General features: G+C 31.6%; 1 pseudogene; it reads right to left on the bottom strand.

Moving 5' to 3' along the window:
- The window catches only part of LOC141507343 (histone H4 transcription factor-like), a 30,585-nt pseudogene that overhangs the window by 5,992 nt on the left and 6,254 nt on the right, over positions 1 to 18,339 (bottom strand).

The raw sequence follows: 18,339 nt of genomic DNA, 5'->3' as shown, positions 1-18,339 counted from the left end.
AAATTAAAAATTTTTTTAAAAGCTGAGAATTAAGATAGAATTAGCTAATTTGCAGTTTTTAAAAAAGGATTATTATTTTATAATTTAATGCTTAAGTAGACTGAGAATATTATTGCAATGACTAGTAGAAAATCCAATGTTAATTTGTAAGAAAATGACTCAATTACATAATACATTTGGTATATCCATGACTTTTAGATATATGGAAATATTTACTTTATCAATTGTTTCTGAATATGTTGCTTTCTTTCTACCTACTATTTGTAAAAAAGTTTGGTATACTTTAGAGAAGTGAATGACTATGATGATTCATAACATGCAAAAAGAAGAATAACTTGCTACTACTTTGTCTCTAAGACCACATCCAAACTTCCTACACCTTCTTAAATAAAGGTTTTTTACCTTTTGTGGAAATAAGCTATGTCCTAGAATTAGCCATATCCAGATGAAATTCAATGAAAGCCTCACCAAAATAGGAGAGCATTTGAGAGTAGAATATTGCAACCCATGTCCCTGACAGGAATATATTCCAATAAAAGGTAGGTATATAGATGAAAACAATGATTTAATAAAATATAGGATATGTGTTGCCTTTTGGACTGGAGGGTCAGTTCTGTGTTAAAAAGATTTATATTTTTTTCACTGATTCTTTTACATAAAACTTATTCATTTATATTTTCAAGACATTTAAAAATTATAACTATATGTAGAGTATCAAATATTTTAAATGTGTATTTATACAAATTTACATACATATACACACATATGAATGTACATATGCATAAACATGCATACATATTATATATATATATATACACACACTGTTATCTATTTCACATCATAACTTTTCTCATCCTAGTTTCATTATGTCATGGGTTGGAATAAGAAATTAAATGGAAATTTTAGGGGGAGTTTTGCAAAAGCAGACTGGACAGAAAAGGTCAATAGATGACATGGAGCCTATGACCAAATACTTAACCTAACTTGTACAATTAGGTGCTGTATCTCATAAAAGAAAAATAAAAAATTCTGAATTCTTTTCTGGTTCAAAGGAAGGGTCAAAAAATTTATGACGATTTTTCAAATTTCAAGGACTCCATGCCCCTAACCTATTTGATATGGAAGGTATAACCATATATTATTTGTACTCTCAAAATAAAGTTTTAAAAAAGAACAAAATCAAATGCTTCATGACCAAAACTAAATTACTTCTTTTTAAAAAAAATATTTATCTTGTATTTTACAATCTTTTCTCTGTTAGTTTGTCTTTACATTGTTTCCATGATATATGTTGATCTAAGTTGAATGTGATGAGGGAGAAATCATATCCTTAAGGGAAAAAAACTAAAGTATAAGAGATAGCAAAATTACATAAGTTGATGATTTTTTTTTAAAAATTAGAGGTAAATAGTCTTTGGTATTTGTTCAAATTCCACAATTCTTTCTTTGGATACAGATGGTATACTCCATCGCAGATATCCCAAAATTATGCCTGATTGTTGCATTGATGGAATGAACAAGTCCATTAAGGTTGATCATCACCCCCATGAAAAACTAAATTATTTCTAATAGTTTATTTAGCTTTTCTGTCCTTGATTATTACCTGCTATCACAGAAATCACAAAGAAAAGGACATTCATCACAGTGTCAAAATCTGATGTGTTTTCAGGGATGAAAAATTTGTACATACCACATCACAAAGTGGATAGTTAAGATGACTGACTAAAAATAAGTGGATATAAAATTTAAGACAATAAAATTTTGCTTTTTCAAATTTTTTACTTTTAAAAAGACCTCCTAGTAAACTATTCCTATATTTCTATTGTTTTAAGTAGTATAATTTCTAATATTCAAAATAAAAATTTTTTCTTTGTTTTTTATTTTTTCACAAAGAATGACTAAAGTAGAAGAAAGCAAAATGTTAGGAATGACAATGATATGAAAACAGAATAACAAAAAACATAAATTATCTTCAATATCTCAAGTTATTGAGATATCTTCATTATATCTAAATAATTTCCAACTTCTTTTAAAAATGTATTTATACTTTCCAAAACTTCACTTTAAAAAAATCAATATATAAAAGTCCAAATTTGCATCAATGAATATATTTCACTTTTGAAATGACTGTAGTATGGGTTTCTTCTAACTAATCATTTATCACAACCCATTTAAAATATGGTTAATTTTCACCCTTTTTATTTTTTTATTTTTTTTATTTTTTTAGGTTTTTGCAAGGCAATGGGGTTAAGTGGCTTGCCCAAGGGCCGGTGCTCTATCCACTGTGCCACCTAGCTGCCCCTTTTCACCCTTTTTAAAAGGTACATTTATTTTATAAAATGGTGTATACTTATATAGATTTAAAACCTGATGGGATTGAGGGTACAAAATGCATAATTTTTTGGACAGAGCAGAAATTTCTTTTGTTTAATTATGCATACTAGTTACAAGAGTTTTCCTTTTTCAATAAGAGAGCTGAGAAGCAAAGAGAATAGATCTTTGTTAATTAAAAATATTAAAATTTAAAAAATGACTAGGAATAAAACAATTTTGTAGGAAGAATTAAAAGGTTTGACTTACTATGCATTCTAACATGATCCCACAGAAATCTCTCACTAGCAAAATGTTTATTACAATACTGACATAAATATTTATTCTAAAAGAAAGGTAAATTCAGCAGTTCAACATTTTTTAGAATTTTTTTTTATCAGGAAACACTAAATAATGCCAAAATAAAAAGTAGTATACCTTTGTATAAAGACTTATGCACCACAAAATTAATAATTTAGTGTGATTAAATAAGCAAATATGATCTTTTTAATAGATATACATTATATATTGGTTTTTATTGACTTAATAATTAGTATTTACAAATAAAAATAAATTTATTTAAGAAGATAAAAATTAGTTCTAAAATTTAAAAAACTGAAAACCTAAACAATCCCACCCCAATGCTATATATATATTTGTTTTTAATTTCTGTCCCTTTTTTCTTCCAGGAAAAACATTCCTGAAATGTTAATATCTAAAATTCTAAGTTTTGCCTACAGTACATTTTACTTTACTTGACACCTCAGTCATTATATGATGTCAGTTTTACCATGGGCCTTTTTATTTACAATCTTAGTTACACTGAGTCCATAAATATAGAAGCAAAGAATTTGGGTTCCCCAAAATCAGAGAAAAGCTCATAACTCTCAAACATAGAAGAGCTGAATAGTAGTCCCGTTATTGTTCATTGGTCAAACAGTACTACCTAATCAGAGATTTGGATTCATATTTCTTGAGGATTATTATCTGGAAAATATATTTTTCTGGAAAATCTATACAATGTGACACTCCTATGCCAATGTGAAGCAGCAGACCTCTAAAAGTCAGGAGTATCTAGATATCAAGTGTCCCAAGAAATTACATTTCAAACAACCAATCAATCAATAAACATTGTCTACTACATGCCAAGTAGTTGTTGCCTTTGGATGAAACTAATTTTGGTACTTATTTGCCTTTTTTGGGATCTGCCTTTCTAATTAATTGAAGCATCATTATCCCTTCTGTTTTCATTTATTGAATGAAAGGCGATGTGGATGCGGTTCATTATTTCAGTAATATTTTAATTCAGTCATTAGATGAAATAATTGCCTAGCTGTGTGGCCTTGGGCAAGCCACTTAACCCTGTATGCCTTGCAAAAACCTAAAAAAAAAGTTTCAATAGCTAAATCTTTTGAAGTCTAAAAACTGAGAATGGAGAATAAAGGAAATAAATAAAATGTATTTTACCCAACAAACTCCTCCCCCCAAACCCTACAACTTAAATGAAATGAATAGTTATGAAAATAGAAAATGCCAAAGTTAACATATAATTTAAATAAGTCAATCTCATAAAAAAATAACTTAACTAGCCACAAATAAATTCCCAAAGGAAAGAAAAATCCTCAAGAAATAGATGGATTTATAAATGAATTCTATCAAACACTGAAAGAAAAATGAATTCCAATGCTGTAAAAAAGTTTGCCAAAATAGGAGAAAGGAATCCTATCAAAATCCTCCTATAATACAAATACCTAAACCAGGGAAAGTCAAAACAGAAAAAGAAAACTATAGATCAAATTGCTTAATTAACATGATTAGTGAAGAGGTAACAGTAACATCAAAAAATTATAATCTTTGACCGGATTGGATTAATAATAGGATTGTGGGATTGATTTGATATTAGGAAAACTATCATCAAATAGATTATATTAATAAGACAAAAAAAATCATGGTTGTACCAACAGATACAGGAAAAAAATTTTGACAAAATAAACAGCCATTTTCTTTTAAAACATGCACATACATGTATTGCATCCAACCTTTTCACAGCAAGTAGAGTCTGCCAAAAACCAAGAGTCAATATTATACATAATGGGGTTAAGCTAGTGACCTTTCACATTAAGGTCAAGGATGAAGTAAGGATATTCATTATCATCACTATTTGATGTAATTGTTAGAAATAAGTCAATAAAGAGAAAGTGAAGGAATATGCTTGGGCAAAGAGGAAAAAAATACTCCTTTTTCATTTGATTGTTGGTTTATTTGGATTATTCTGGCCAATTAATTGAAGCAATAGCTTCAGCAAAGTAATAAGATATGAAATAAATGCACTAAATCTTCAGTATTTCTGTATATTATTAATAAAACTTAGCAAGAGGAGATAGAAAAATTCATTTGAATTAACTATAGAATGTTACAAAGAGGCAAATATCTACACTATGACTCACATTGCAACTATCTGTATACAATTAAATACAATACCCTTTACAGAAATAAAAACAGACTTAAATGACTAAAGAAATATTACTCATGGGTAAAGTCAATATAATACAAATGATAATACATAAATTAATTTATTAAGTGCCATATTAATCAAAATACTAAAGATTACTTTATAAAGCTAGAAAACAAAAAAAATTAATCTGAGGAACAAAAATCAGGATGGATATCAAGGAAAACATATTGAAGTACCAGATCTCAAACTACATTTAATTTCAGAAATCATTAAAATGATTTGATACTGGTCAAGAAATAATGAGGATTAGTGAAACAAATTAGGTCTACAACATACAGAAGTAAATTAATACAGTAGCTTGATGCTTTATTAATGCAAAGATCCCAGATATTTGGGTAAGAACAACTATATGACAAAAACTACCAGGAAAACTGAAATAAATTCAAAATCTCACATCACATTCTAATGAGGATACATAATATAAAAATAAAGGGCTATAAGGGGCAGTTAGGTGATGCAATGGAAGAAGCACTGGTCTTAGATTCAGAAGGACAAGAGTTAGAATCCAGCCTCAGATTCTTGATTATTCACATAGATTCACATAGACAAGTCACTAAAACCTGATTGCCTCACATCCAGGGCCATTTCCAGTTGTCCTGATTCATAACTGGTCACTAGACCCAGATGGCTCTGGAAGAGAAAGTGAGGCTGGGGATTTGGCACAATATCCCCTTATTCAAATCCAATTCAGATGCTTGTCATAGTATCACCTCCTAATGTCACAATCTTCTTCAAAAACGAAAGACAAATATTATTATTATTATTATAAAGGAATATAAAACAAAATAAACCAAAAAAAGGATAATGAAGATAAAATAGTTTTGGTTACTTAAAATTAAAAAGGTTTTATGCAAACAAAACAAATGCAACTAAAATAGAAGGAAAGTAGGTAATTAGGGAAAAATCTTTAAAGAAAGGTTCTATAATAAAGATTTTCCAAGGTATTACATATTCCAAAATATGTAATGAGCTGATTCCAATTCACAAGCATGAGAACCATTCTATAACTGATAAATTACAGTTATAGGATGACAACAGGCAGTATTCTGAAGGAGACATAATATATTAATAATCATTAAAATGCTCTAAATCAAATGATAGAAAAATATAAGTTAAAGCAACATTGAATTTACAACTCACAGTCAACAGATTGGCAAAGTTTAAAAAAAGAAACATGACAAATATTGCAGAAGTTGCAGGAAAATAGACACATTAATACTCTGTTGGTGGGGTTCTGATTTAGTCTGGAGAACTATTTGGTCCTATGCCCCAATAGTCACTAAACTATATTTCAGACCATGTAGTGATATCTCTACTCAGCTTATATACTCCAAAGAGTTCAAAGGAAAAAGAAAATGATCCCTCATTACAAAAATGCAATTTTTAATGGCAAAGTGATGAAAACTAAGGAGGGTCCTCATCAGTTGAGAAGGACTGACTGAATAAATTGAAAAAAAAAAAGCTTAACACATTCTGAACTACATTGGGAGTCATTATTTCCAGGGATAGGAGGGTATCAGTAATCCTTTTGTACTCTCCTCACTTCATCTGTAGTATTGTGTGTAGTTCTGGGTACCATTATTAGAATTATCAGATAATATGAACAGCATTCAGAGGAGAACAACCTAAAATGAGAAAGGTTTTGACATATGAGTATTTGAAAAAACTGGGGGTCTTTACTTGAAAAAGTTTAGAGGGATATAATAGCTTACTTTAAGCATACAGGAGGCTGCTATTGCAAAAAGGATGAATATAGACATAATGCAAAGAGTATTATTGTACATCAAGATATGAAGAGAGTTCTTCAGAAAAACCTGAGAAAACTTTAATGTACTGATACAGTATGAAGTGAGAAGTAGGAACAAAAATTTCTACAGTGACATTATAAAGACAAACAACCTTGAAAGATCAATGCAATGACTGACCATGATTTCAGAGTATTAATGGGCCTTATAGAAAGTATACATTGAAAAATCTATATTATGCCAAACTCAATATGGAGATTTATTTTGTTTGCATATTTTTTTTTGCTAATGGGAGAGAAGGAGGTATAAGGGAGATAAATATACATTACTAGCTGTATGACTCTGTGCAAATCAATTAACCTCTATTTGCCTCAATTTTAACAATTTTAAATGGGGATAATAGTAATTACCTCCCAGGGCTGTTGAAAGGATAAAATGTTATATTTGTAAAGTGTTCAGTATTGTTCCTGGCAAAAAGTAGTAGTTGCTATACACATGATATTAATAAATGAATATTTATTAAGCACCTTCTTTATGCCAGACACCATGCTAAAAATGTAAATAAAACAGGGCACACAGGGATCCCTCTCACTGTTGCCTCCTAGGAATATAGAGTAAAAGATAGTCACTGCCCTCAAGGAACTTAAAATCTAATGGACGCTGTGCTGTTGTTGTTATATTATTATTATTATTATTCAGGAACACAGTTGTCAATTCATCCTTCTATCAATGAGGTGAGTCTTATGAAAATGGTCTGAGCTTGTAACCAGGATCACTTTTTAATTTAGTGTCAATATGCCAGGCATTGTGCTGGGTGCTATCAATGCGAAGGAAAATTTGGAGGAAAATTATGCATAGACAGGGAATTAAGTACAACATAAAGATCATGATTATGGTTGCATGGTACTAGCAACTAAGAGGCCATTGTGAAGATGAGCTTTGAAAGGAAGCCATGGATTGAACAAGGCAGAAAGGGAGAGGCAGTGGTGGGGGTCAGATGTTGGTGAAGGGCTACATGAAAGCCTGAAGACAGAGACAGAATCCCATTTACATGAATATCAAGTCAGGCAGTTTGGCTTAAAAGGGGAGAGAGGAGAAAGAAAAAGACAGAGTCTGAGACAAACAGCTGCAAGGAGAAAGAGACAGGAGCTAGAGAGACAGAGACTGAGACAGACAGACAGAGACAGAGAAAAAGAGACAAACAGAGAAAGGGAGACAGAGACTGAGACAGAAAGACAAAAAGGCAATAATTTTGAAAAGATGGTGGACTTGGGAGTGATGATCAACCCTGATGGACTTGCTCATCTCATTAGTACAACAATCAGGGACAATTTTGGGCTATCTTCAATGAAGAATACCATCTGTATTCAGAGAAAGAATTGTGGAGTTTGAACAAAGACCAAGGACTATTACCTATTACCTTTAATTTTAAAAACCTGATATCTTATTATGTAATTTTACTATCTCTTATACTTTATTTCTTTTTCCTTAAGGATATGATTTCTCTCCCATCACATTCAACTTAGATCAATGTATATCATGGAAACAATGTAAAGACTAACAGACAGCCTTCTGTGGGGGGTGGGGGGAAGGAAGCAAGATTAGGGGAAAAATTTTAAAACTCAAAATAAATAAAATCTTTCAAGACATGTAAAAAAATGGTGGCCTGGAGACAAATCACTAATTTTTTAATAATGTTTTTTGGATTCTGTCTCTGTCACTGAATGTTACCTATTAGTCCTAGCTTTGTGTCATCTTCAAATAAGAAAATCATGCAATTTGTGACATCATAAAAGTTAATAATTCAAATGTTAACTAGAACAGAGCATACAGGAATTCTTCTGCTGAAAACCTCCTTCCAAGGTGACAGCCCAAACTACTCTAAAACTCTTAGTCCCTTTCCTCTTATTTACTATTTATCCTGTATATACCTTCACATATACATATATATATATATATGTGTATATATATATATATATATATATATATATATATATATATATATGTTTCTATGCTATCTTTTATCTCTGGCCTATAGTAAGTAACAAGTGTTTACCAACTGATTGAATGACTTGAAAATATAAATTAATGGATTCTACCTTGAGTTGGAACATTCAACCAATTCTAAATCCATCTAACTGAACTATTATCTAGATCACATCTCTCCATTTCCACAGGAGAAAAATCTCCCACAATAATGAGTCTCTCCATACTTAGCTATAAACAACAGACATAATCTATCATCAGGATCATCTGTGACAATTTTCTAGGTCTTACAATCTGGAAAAGCTTGTGTAAATTTGGCAGTGTTCAAGCATTCAATATAACCTCCACAGGGCAGTTAAATGGTGCAATGGATAAGAGCACTGTCCCTGAAGTCAGGAGAACCTGAATTCAAAACCAACCTCAGACATTTACAAGCTGTGTGACCTTGGACAAGTCACTGAACCCTGATTGCCTTACATCCAGGACTATCTCCAGCCGTCTTGATTCATATCTATCTGGTCACTGGACCCAGATGGCTCTGGAGTAGAAAGTGAGGCTGATGATCTTAGTACAGTACCCCTCACTCACATCCAATTCACATACATATCATGGCATCATCTCCCTGATGTCTTGGTCTTCTTCAAGAATGAAGGACAAACATCAACTCCACACCATTATGAGTTACCAGAGTATAATGTTTGTGGAGGTTTATTTAGATTTTTTAAAAAACTTGATCTATTCTTCAAATATTTATAGATTAGGAAAGATAAACATGGCAAAATTTAAAGACAATGTTAAATTTAAAGACAATGTTGCTGTTGTTCTTCCTTTGTACTCAAAGATCACCAGTGAGATGAAGCAACTGGAGTTAAGGTATAGTGTATCTGAGTTATCGGATTTATCAGTTCAATATGAGCTCAGAAGACTATCACAGTTGGCACAGTTTAAACATTTGGGATGGAGATGTCTAAATTTGCACATTTCATGTTTCCTTTGTGCTGCTACAATTCTGCTTTGCTTATAGAGCACAACACCTTCTTTGATGTAAGCACCCCATATTGGGCTCTCTGTGCCAGCATATCCCATGTCTTACATATCTCACAATTGATTTTAAAGTTCTTCAGCAAGACTTTGAGAATGTGCTTATACTGATTCTTTTGACCTCTATGTGAACAATTGCCTTGTGCTAGTTATTTATGAAATAGGCAAAAATTAAAGGCAATAAGAGTATCTTATTATATTTCCATTTTTTACCTATTCTAAAAATATTTATACTACATAGAATCTTTTAAATTTCCTCTAGGTTCTTAAAATAAAAAATACGGTATAAGACATAGTTACAAATAGTGAAATCTTCATAAGAAAAGTATCCAACTAGCTTCTTTAAAAGTTCAGCTCAAGTGCCACTTCTTAGACCTTTAACTCCAAGTACCATTGTCCCTGACCCCAATTACCTTTCATATTATTGTATTTCCTATACATATATTATTCTACCTTCCCATTGACTATAAACTCATTGAAGGCAATTGATTGCTAAATTTCATTTTATTTAAATCACCAATATCTGATCAGCTTAATGCTTGCTGATTAGTTGGTTTGCCTCATTCCTGATCTCATAGTTTTGATAAACTGTGTCAATTTTTCACTTCCATATGAAAATTGCCTAAATAAGTAATGATTGGATGATGCTATGGATCCAGTAAAATTTGCATGATACCAACTGTCAGGTGATTTTTATTTTTTGAACTAAATCTATTTTTTCTTCGGCATACTCTATAAAAAGCTTCCTCTACCAATACTGATTAAGAACTTTACTCAGATCAATGTATAACATGAAAACAATGTAAAGACTAACAGAATGCCTTCTGTGGGGGGTGGGGGGAAGGAAGCAGGAATGGGGGAAAATTGTAAAACTCAAATAAAATATTTCTAAAAAAACAAAGATCTTTACTCAGAGTCTTTCTGATTACCTGGGGCACTAAAAGGGTAAGTGTTATTCCCAAAGTCACAAAGTAAGTCTTCCAGAAAGTCTTCCAGACTTGGGAAGTCACCATTATTCCCAATATATTTTGTAACATTTTTAAGTGCTAAACATGGTCACTTTCTTCAATTTGCGATTATTATAGTTCAGAAGGAATAATCAATTGAACATATGGCATTATTCTATCTTTCCATCTCTCATATGTGATACTGTACAATTTGGATAAACTGGGGATGGAAAGTAGATTGAATTGTGAATAGAGAACTGGCTTACAAGTCAGAAGACCTATGACTAAGTGTGCTTTGATATTAGTAGGTTGACCCTGGACAAGATACTTAGTCCTTCAATTCCCCAAGGCAACTTCCTAAAATTATAAATTGCAGAAAAATAGATAAACTGCACTAGTAGAGAGTTTCTCATTGGGAGATCTCCATTCAAATTCATTCAAATGAAAAATGTTTTGAGAACCAAAATGTTATCACATATAACCTAAGCACAGGGAATTCTCTTCAAGATGGTTGTAGGGGAAATACACCAAATCTACTTATTATCCTCTGAAATCTGTCATTTGGCATGATCAAAAAACTTGGTATTGTTGGAGAACATCCTTCCATAAGAGGGACAGGTCACTACTTTTTCTTGAGTATGTGCTCTTAATTGCTCTCTTAATTTATGCCGACTGTTACATGTGCCATCACAATCTAAAAATAAATACCATATTAGCTTAATAGAAAAATTTCATCAACTTAACAATGTTTTCTTAGGTTTTAATGAAGTACTTGTAAAGTAGAAAAGGTAATTTCAACTTTAGTTATACTAAATGAGGGAAAACTACTTCTATCTACGTATACCTTTTACAATATGAATTAAAAGTTATATAAAAGAATAAAAAAGTACTTATGTCAAGCTTTTGATGAACTGGCATATTTTATTTCATGCTATTAAAAAAATTTCAAGTAAAAAATCTTCAAAACATAAGGGGGAGAGGGGAGTGTGTGACCAAGAAAGGCCATTTCAAATATGTACACAGTCTAATGATATTTAACATTTTCATCATGTATATAATAAAATATGTGCTCAGAAGTTGTTGAACAAACCAAGAACTTGAAGTTAAATAGTATCTTCATGGATAAAGCAAGAATTTTAAAGTGAGCTATTATAAATTAGAAAAAAGATAGCAATCAATGAGATAGAATTCAAAAGAAACACAATAGTATACTATTGTTCAATTGTGACTGTGATCTCATTTAGGATTTCTTGTCAAAGATGCTGGAGTGGTTTGCCATTTCCTTCTCCAGCTCATTTTATTGATGTGGAAACTGAAGCAAAAGCATTAAATGACTTGCCTAGAGTCATATAGCTAATAAGTGTCTGAAGCTGGATTTGAATTCTGGCCATCCTGACTCCAGATCCTGAACTCTATCCACCTAGTAGCAAAAACAAAAACAAAAAAACTACACAAATTAAAAACTACAAATATTATGCCATTTCTGTAGTAGTATTACAAAAAAGAATATTCAAAGTGAAAAAGTTTGATTGTTAATACTATTCTGATCTTTTAAAAACATAGTAGCAGGATCATATTCATCAGGTTATATAGGAATATCCTTTTATCAATAGGCGGAAATTTTTATATATTACTTTACGATGTTTTTAAATTGCAAATTACTATACAGTAATTCCTATTGTTTAGTATCAAAAATTCTTTGTACAGGTTTTTCTGAGGGGTAATATTTCTTTATAGTTTGCACTTCATTCAACATATTTGCTTACATAAACTAATTTTAACTTGCTTTTTTAAATTTACCTAGAGTATGGCCAGATGAGTGAAGTACAATCATGGCAGTTTATATCAGCAACTTCCCAGGAAGTCCTCCAGTGTGTCAAAGAATCAGAGACTCTTTAGATTATAAAAGACCTAAAAAGTTACTTAGATTAACCACTGCTAGAAAGATGACTCTCATCCACAATGTTCCCAAAAACTGTTCACTTAGACTCAGTTTAAAGATTTCCAATGACAGAGGACTGACTACTTCCAGAGAAGTCCCATTACAATTTGTGACACTATTATAAACTATTGGGAATTTTTTCCTTATTTTGAACTAAAAATCTGCTTTTCAGCAACTACTTAGTGATCTAAGTTCTGTCTTCTGGAGTTAATGCAAGTCTAATGCCTCTTCCACATGATAGTTCTTCAAAGATTTTAAAATAGTTATGTTTCCCTCATTCCAAGTATCTTTGTTCTGAGTTGCCTCACTGTCCTGGTCACCTTCATTTGAATATGCTCTAATTTGTCATTTTCCTCTTAAAATATTGTGGGCAAATATGAACATAATACTTTGGATGTATTCTAACCAGAAGAGAACACAACAGATGTTTTTTTTCTGTAAAATATGTCTAACAGATAAAAGTGTTAGATCTGGAGTCAGGAGACCTGGATTCATAACCTACTTCATTGTTTGACATCCAACTCCTCTTTTTCTGGACACTTTGATTTGTGCAGTTAAATAATAGATTAACATTTAAAAAATTTTTCTCATGATGTTGGGTTTACTTTTCATGAAAACTATCAGCTTCCCCCACCACCCACACACACATGAATTGCTTCCCTTACCATGTATACCTCCCCAGTCCTGAACTTAGTTGATTTTTTTTAATCTTATGAGAAACAATATAACAAAAGGCCGCCATAGTCTAGATGTAACTGTTGTGAAGATGCAACTGGAAAATTCTTCTGCAGATGCTTCAGTGCTTATGTTCTCATCAGTTATAGGTACAGAAAGCCTGGACTATAAAGTTCTCACCACCAGTCACTGTTAATGTTAAATGGTTCAACATCAGAAGTCAGTATGATATAAATAATGAAAATAACATTAAAGAAGATGCCTTACCTTCTGCTCTGTCACTGAATACTTAGGACCTTTCTGATTAACTTACAGCAGAAACCTCTTATAGATCTAGTCTCTCACCCGATTAGAGGAAAAGCCAATAGAGATCTGGGCTTATCTTGTGCTTCTATTTGTAATCATTTGGTTGGTTGGCGTGGTCCTCTTCAATAGGTCAAGACAAGTAGTAGTAGTAGTAGTAGTAGTAGTAGTAGTAGTAGTAGCAGCAGCATTATCAGTACTCGGAGCTGTGCTTTGTATAAGGTGTTTAGTGTGGATGGAGAGCTGGTTTCCATTAAAAGAACTGTTAATATACCATCTATGTGGTCTTGGGCAAGTTAGTTGATCTCATAGTCTTATAAACCAGAGATTACTTACAGCACCTTCCATAGGGCCAAGTATAGACTGAATCAGAGTAGAATGTAACTGGATTAACAAACTGAATGAAAATATAATGAAACATAGATAACATTATATTTTAAAACTAAGTCAATATGTGACTGCAGAGATCCTTATTTATGGTCTAGTGGTTTCCATTTTTATTTAAACATTATTACTCTAGGCAACTTTTCAAGATTATAAATTTTTTTTTTTTTAGGTTTTTGCAAGGCAAATAGGGTTAAGTGGCTTGCCCAAGGCCACACACCTAGGTAATTATTAAGTGTCTGAGACCGGATTTGAAACCCAGGTACTCCAGACTCCAGGGCTGGTGCTTTATCCACTGTGCCACCTAGCTGCCCCCCAGGATTATAAATTACAAATTAAGTGATCACCTGCATTAGTTGAAAATTTCTTCATCTGGAAGTTCTCCTGAGTCGGTGAAACCATAGTTCCAACCCCTATCCTTTATTCACATAAGTATCTCATTCATTACGTCATTCAAGAAACTGATAAAATTTTTTAATAGAATTGTACAAAAGTGGTCAACAGCATAGCTTTTGGCACTCATTTTGCTAGGAATTTTCTCCCAGTATTAACTGAATTGTTATTTGATACTAAAGCCATTATTTTTCCATATTTTCATTTTGTCTATGAATATCAAGAGATTTTTACCAAATTCCTTGAAACATATTCTGGTATATGATGTTTACAACATTAGTTTCTCTGATTTATCATAATGGTCCCAAAAATCACAGTAATGCTTTACCAGCTAAAGAGGCAAAACAGTGGTTACAAAATAATTAGCGATTTGTCAGGCCTCATTTATATACACTTTGAAATACAGTGTTCAATTGCAAATAGTTTCTAAGAAAAGAGGATTGAATATTTAACTGCTGGAATCCCAGCATTCACCACAACTGAGAAGTAACCTTTCAATTACACTTAACACTGATCAGACTGTTCTGAAATGCTGTTTCCAGAATGATGATCTATAACTCGAATAATACTTTGAATTAGAGAATTAGAGAAAATTTAAGGGTCTAAAGCATGAAAAGCAAAAAAGAACAGAATTTACCAAAAAGGAGAAAATTATAAAAGGCAGCACTGATTTCTAAATTGAAGGCTGTGTTATACATATGCTCACACATATACACATACATATATGGCTATAATTGGCTAATTTCCATTTTAAGTGAGAAACGTTTAAGAGGAAATGGATTCAATAGTTAGACATAAAAATGATTTTCTATACTGTGCAGTTGTCAAGGCAGCACTATAAAAAAGATGAGTACTAGATCTGGAGTCAGGAGTCCTGGATTCAAAACTTACCTTAGTGATTGGAAATAATAAATCTTATCAATCAATATTTAGTAATTACTTACCATGTGCTAGGTATTATGCTGAGCATACATATATAATAGATGAATTAATATCTGCTTAAAATGGATTTATATTCTAATGGTGAAGACAGAAAGCATTAAATAAAAAAAATTTGTATTTATATACATTTATATACAGAGAAAGTAATTAAATACAAGGTAGTGTGGGGAGAGCACAAGCAATTAAAAGAGATCAGAAAAGATTTTAAGTAGATTCTAGATGACAGTTTTGAGCTGCATCTTGAAAGAAAAGAGAGATTCTACAAAGCAGATTTGAAAAGGAAGTCAGTAGGCACGAGAGATAGTGCAAAAGTATAAAGATAGGAGATGGGATTTTATGTGAGAATACAGAAATGACTAATTTGGCTAGACTTTAGAATATTGGAATGGAGATAATAGCCAGTGATGCTGGGAAAAAGTGGATCAGGGTAAGGTTGTGTAGAGCATTAAAGGCCAAACAGAAGAGTTTTAAATTTTATTCTAGAGGAAATTACTGAATGTACAGTTATGAAAAATTCTTTTGGTACCAGTGCACAGGATGGACTAGATCTGGAAGAGATTTGATACTCATAGAGACCAAACAGAAGCAGCTGTGGAAGCAGGGGAAGAGGTGACAAAAACTTGAACTAAAGATGCAATTGTATGAGAAGGGAAAGGATGATCAGAGATATTGTGATGGTAAAAAGGCAATATTGTCTTCCTGCTGAAGCAGGTATAGAGGAATTATCTTATGCTTCTATTTATAATCATTTGGTTGATGGTGTGGTCCTCTTCAATATATCAAGACTAGTAGTAGTAGTAGTAGTAGTAGTAGTAGTAGTAGTAGTAGTAGTAGTAGTAATAGTAGTATCAGCACTTGGAGCTGTGCTTTGTATAAGGTAAATGTTTAATGTGGATGGAGAGCTGGTTTCCATTAAAAGAACTGTTAATATACTATCTATGTGTTCTTGGGCAAGTTACTTGATTTCATAGTCTTATAAACCAGAGATACTTATAGCACCATTAATAGGTCCAAGTATAGACTGAATCAGAGTAAAATGTAACTGGACTAACAAACTGAATGAAAATATGATGAAACATAGATAACATATTTTAAAACTAAGTCAATAAGTAATACAGTTATTCTGAAAAGTTGCTGACCCTCTAGGCAATTGGCTTGGCCAATATTATTTTAATAATATTTTCTGCATCAAATGAACAGAAGGTCCCTCTCCTCTGGATTAGCCTTCTTAAGATTTCCTTCAAATTTACTGTTTTCAAGGTCATGTGGCACATTCATATAAATATATAAGCATTTAATGTCATCACATGACACTAATCTACATAAAAGAATAATAGCAATATTTTGGTCAAAAAATATTGCACACTACCTTTCTAGAGACAGAAGATGGCTTTTTTTATTGTTTAAGAGAATTTCTTTTTCGGCATAATAGACATGCATGGTAACATGCTGATAAAACCATTCTGGGTTATTGATGTTCATCTGAAAACATTATATAAATATGAATTCATTCATGCAAATAAAAGAAATATGGTATAAATAAGGATAACGATGCAAATTCTGACAAAGGATTAAAATATCTATTGTATTATCATCCTATATTAAATATTACTATTTAGCATTTTTCCTGGATTGAAAATTGAAAAAATAAATAAGGAGACATACTATCCTATCCATATTCAAATTCTAGAGAAAAAGAGAAAAAGTCATTTAAAGAAGATATTCACTAAATCAATATTAAATATTAAAAAACATATTTAACTGATGACTATAAACTTTTCACTTCCTTACTAATAAACATGTTTTTAAAAAGTAGTGCTCTAAAATTATCAGTTGCAAAAATGTATAATATTCACAAATATTCTTTCATTTTTTTGCTGAGGTAATGCTAGGCAAAAATAACCAACTGCTTTCTTTCATAACAAGTTAGACTAGAGCCACTCTGGGGCAATTAGGTGGCATAGTGGATAGAGCATGGGCCCTGGAGTCAGGAGAACCTGAGTTCAAATCAGCTTCACACAACCTAGCTGTGTGATCTTGGGCAAGTCACTTAAACCCTCCTGCCTTGCAAAAACAAAAACAAAATAAAAAAAGAATATATCTGTTCAGTGTTATTATACATAAGCTTTTACAATTTAAGAAAAATGATAGAATGCTTATAAAACTGTCATTCCCCTGCCAACAAAAGGAAATGTTCCAATAAATGTTCTTTTGTTTTGTAACTTATGTGAAATATATATGTCTATATATACATAATACTGTAAGAATCTATAGGTTCATCAGCATGGATTTTTACTTCCAATATAAATGAGAGCCCCCCTGTATTAGTATTTGGAATTTGAGAATAATTATTATTCTTTGGCAAATCTGACAAAGAGGTTCTTCAAATTTAACAGATGGGGGTACTAAGTCATCATCTATGGTCACTGAGTCCTTAGAAGTTTTCCAGTTGAATAGTTTGGTAAAGCTTATGTCTTGCCAGCACAATCCAAGATCATTCTCTCCACTATGACCAGGACTTTGGAGTAGAGGGACTGTAGTAGTGTAGGAGTGTATGATTAGAGAATCTGATAAAATGCTTTATATGTCCTTTTAAAAAGTTAATCATTACAAAATATTGTTGGTAAATTAAAGTAAAATATATTTCTTTATATATTAAAATGAAACGTTTTCCAACAGGGAGAAACAGGCAAAAGCTATGGAACAGTAAAGAAAAAAAAGGATTACCATGACAGTTGCTTCACTTACTGTAATCTCTGGTACCATGTTTTGACTATGATTATTTTGTAAACATTCTGGCAGATCTTGGTAGGATGGTCTTATTTGAGAGCCCAAATACTTCAGTTTAGTGTCACAACTATGGAAATTCACATGGATTATTAATTCATTGGAACCAATTGCACAAAAATTCACAACTTCTCCAAAGACATTGATTTTGTTCTAAATACAAAGACAGAAAATTCTACTAATGTAAAATACAGATTTCATACAACAGCATATGATCATATATGATTTACATTTATGATATTTGAAGTATTACTATGATTTTTCCATTGTATCATTTATTGGAAATAAATTTTTATACTGGTATTTTAGTATTTCTTTGCCCTTCCTCTTATCAAACGCATTTCTTTTTTTTTTTAGTATCTAGAGTTC

The sequence above is a fragment of the Macrotis lagotis genome, chromosome 1 (assembly GCF_037893015.1).
Source record: "Macrotis lagotis isolate mMagLag1 chromosome 1, bilby.v1.9.chrom.fasta, whole genome shotgun sequence".
Taxonomy (NCBI): domain Eukaryota; kingdom Metazoa; phylum Chordata; class Mammalia; order Peramelemorphia; family Peramelidae; genus Macrotis; species Macrotis lagotis.
The sequence above is the reverse complement of the archived record's forward strand: the minus strand, read 5'-3'. Positions and strand labels throughout refer to the sequence as shown.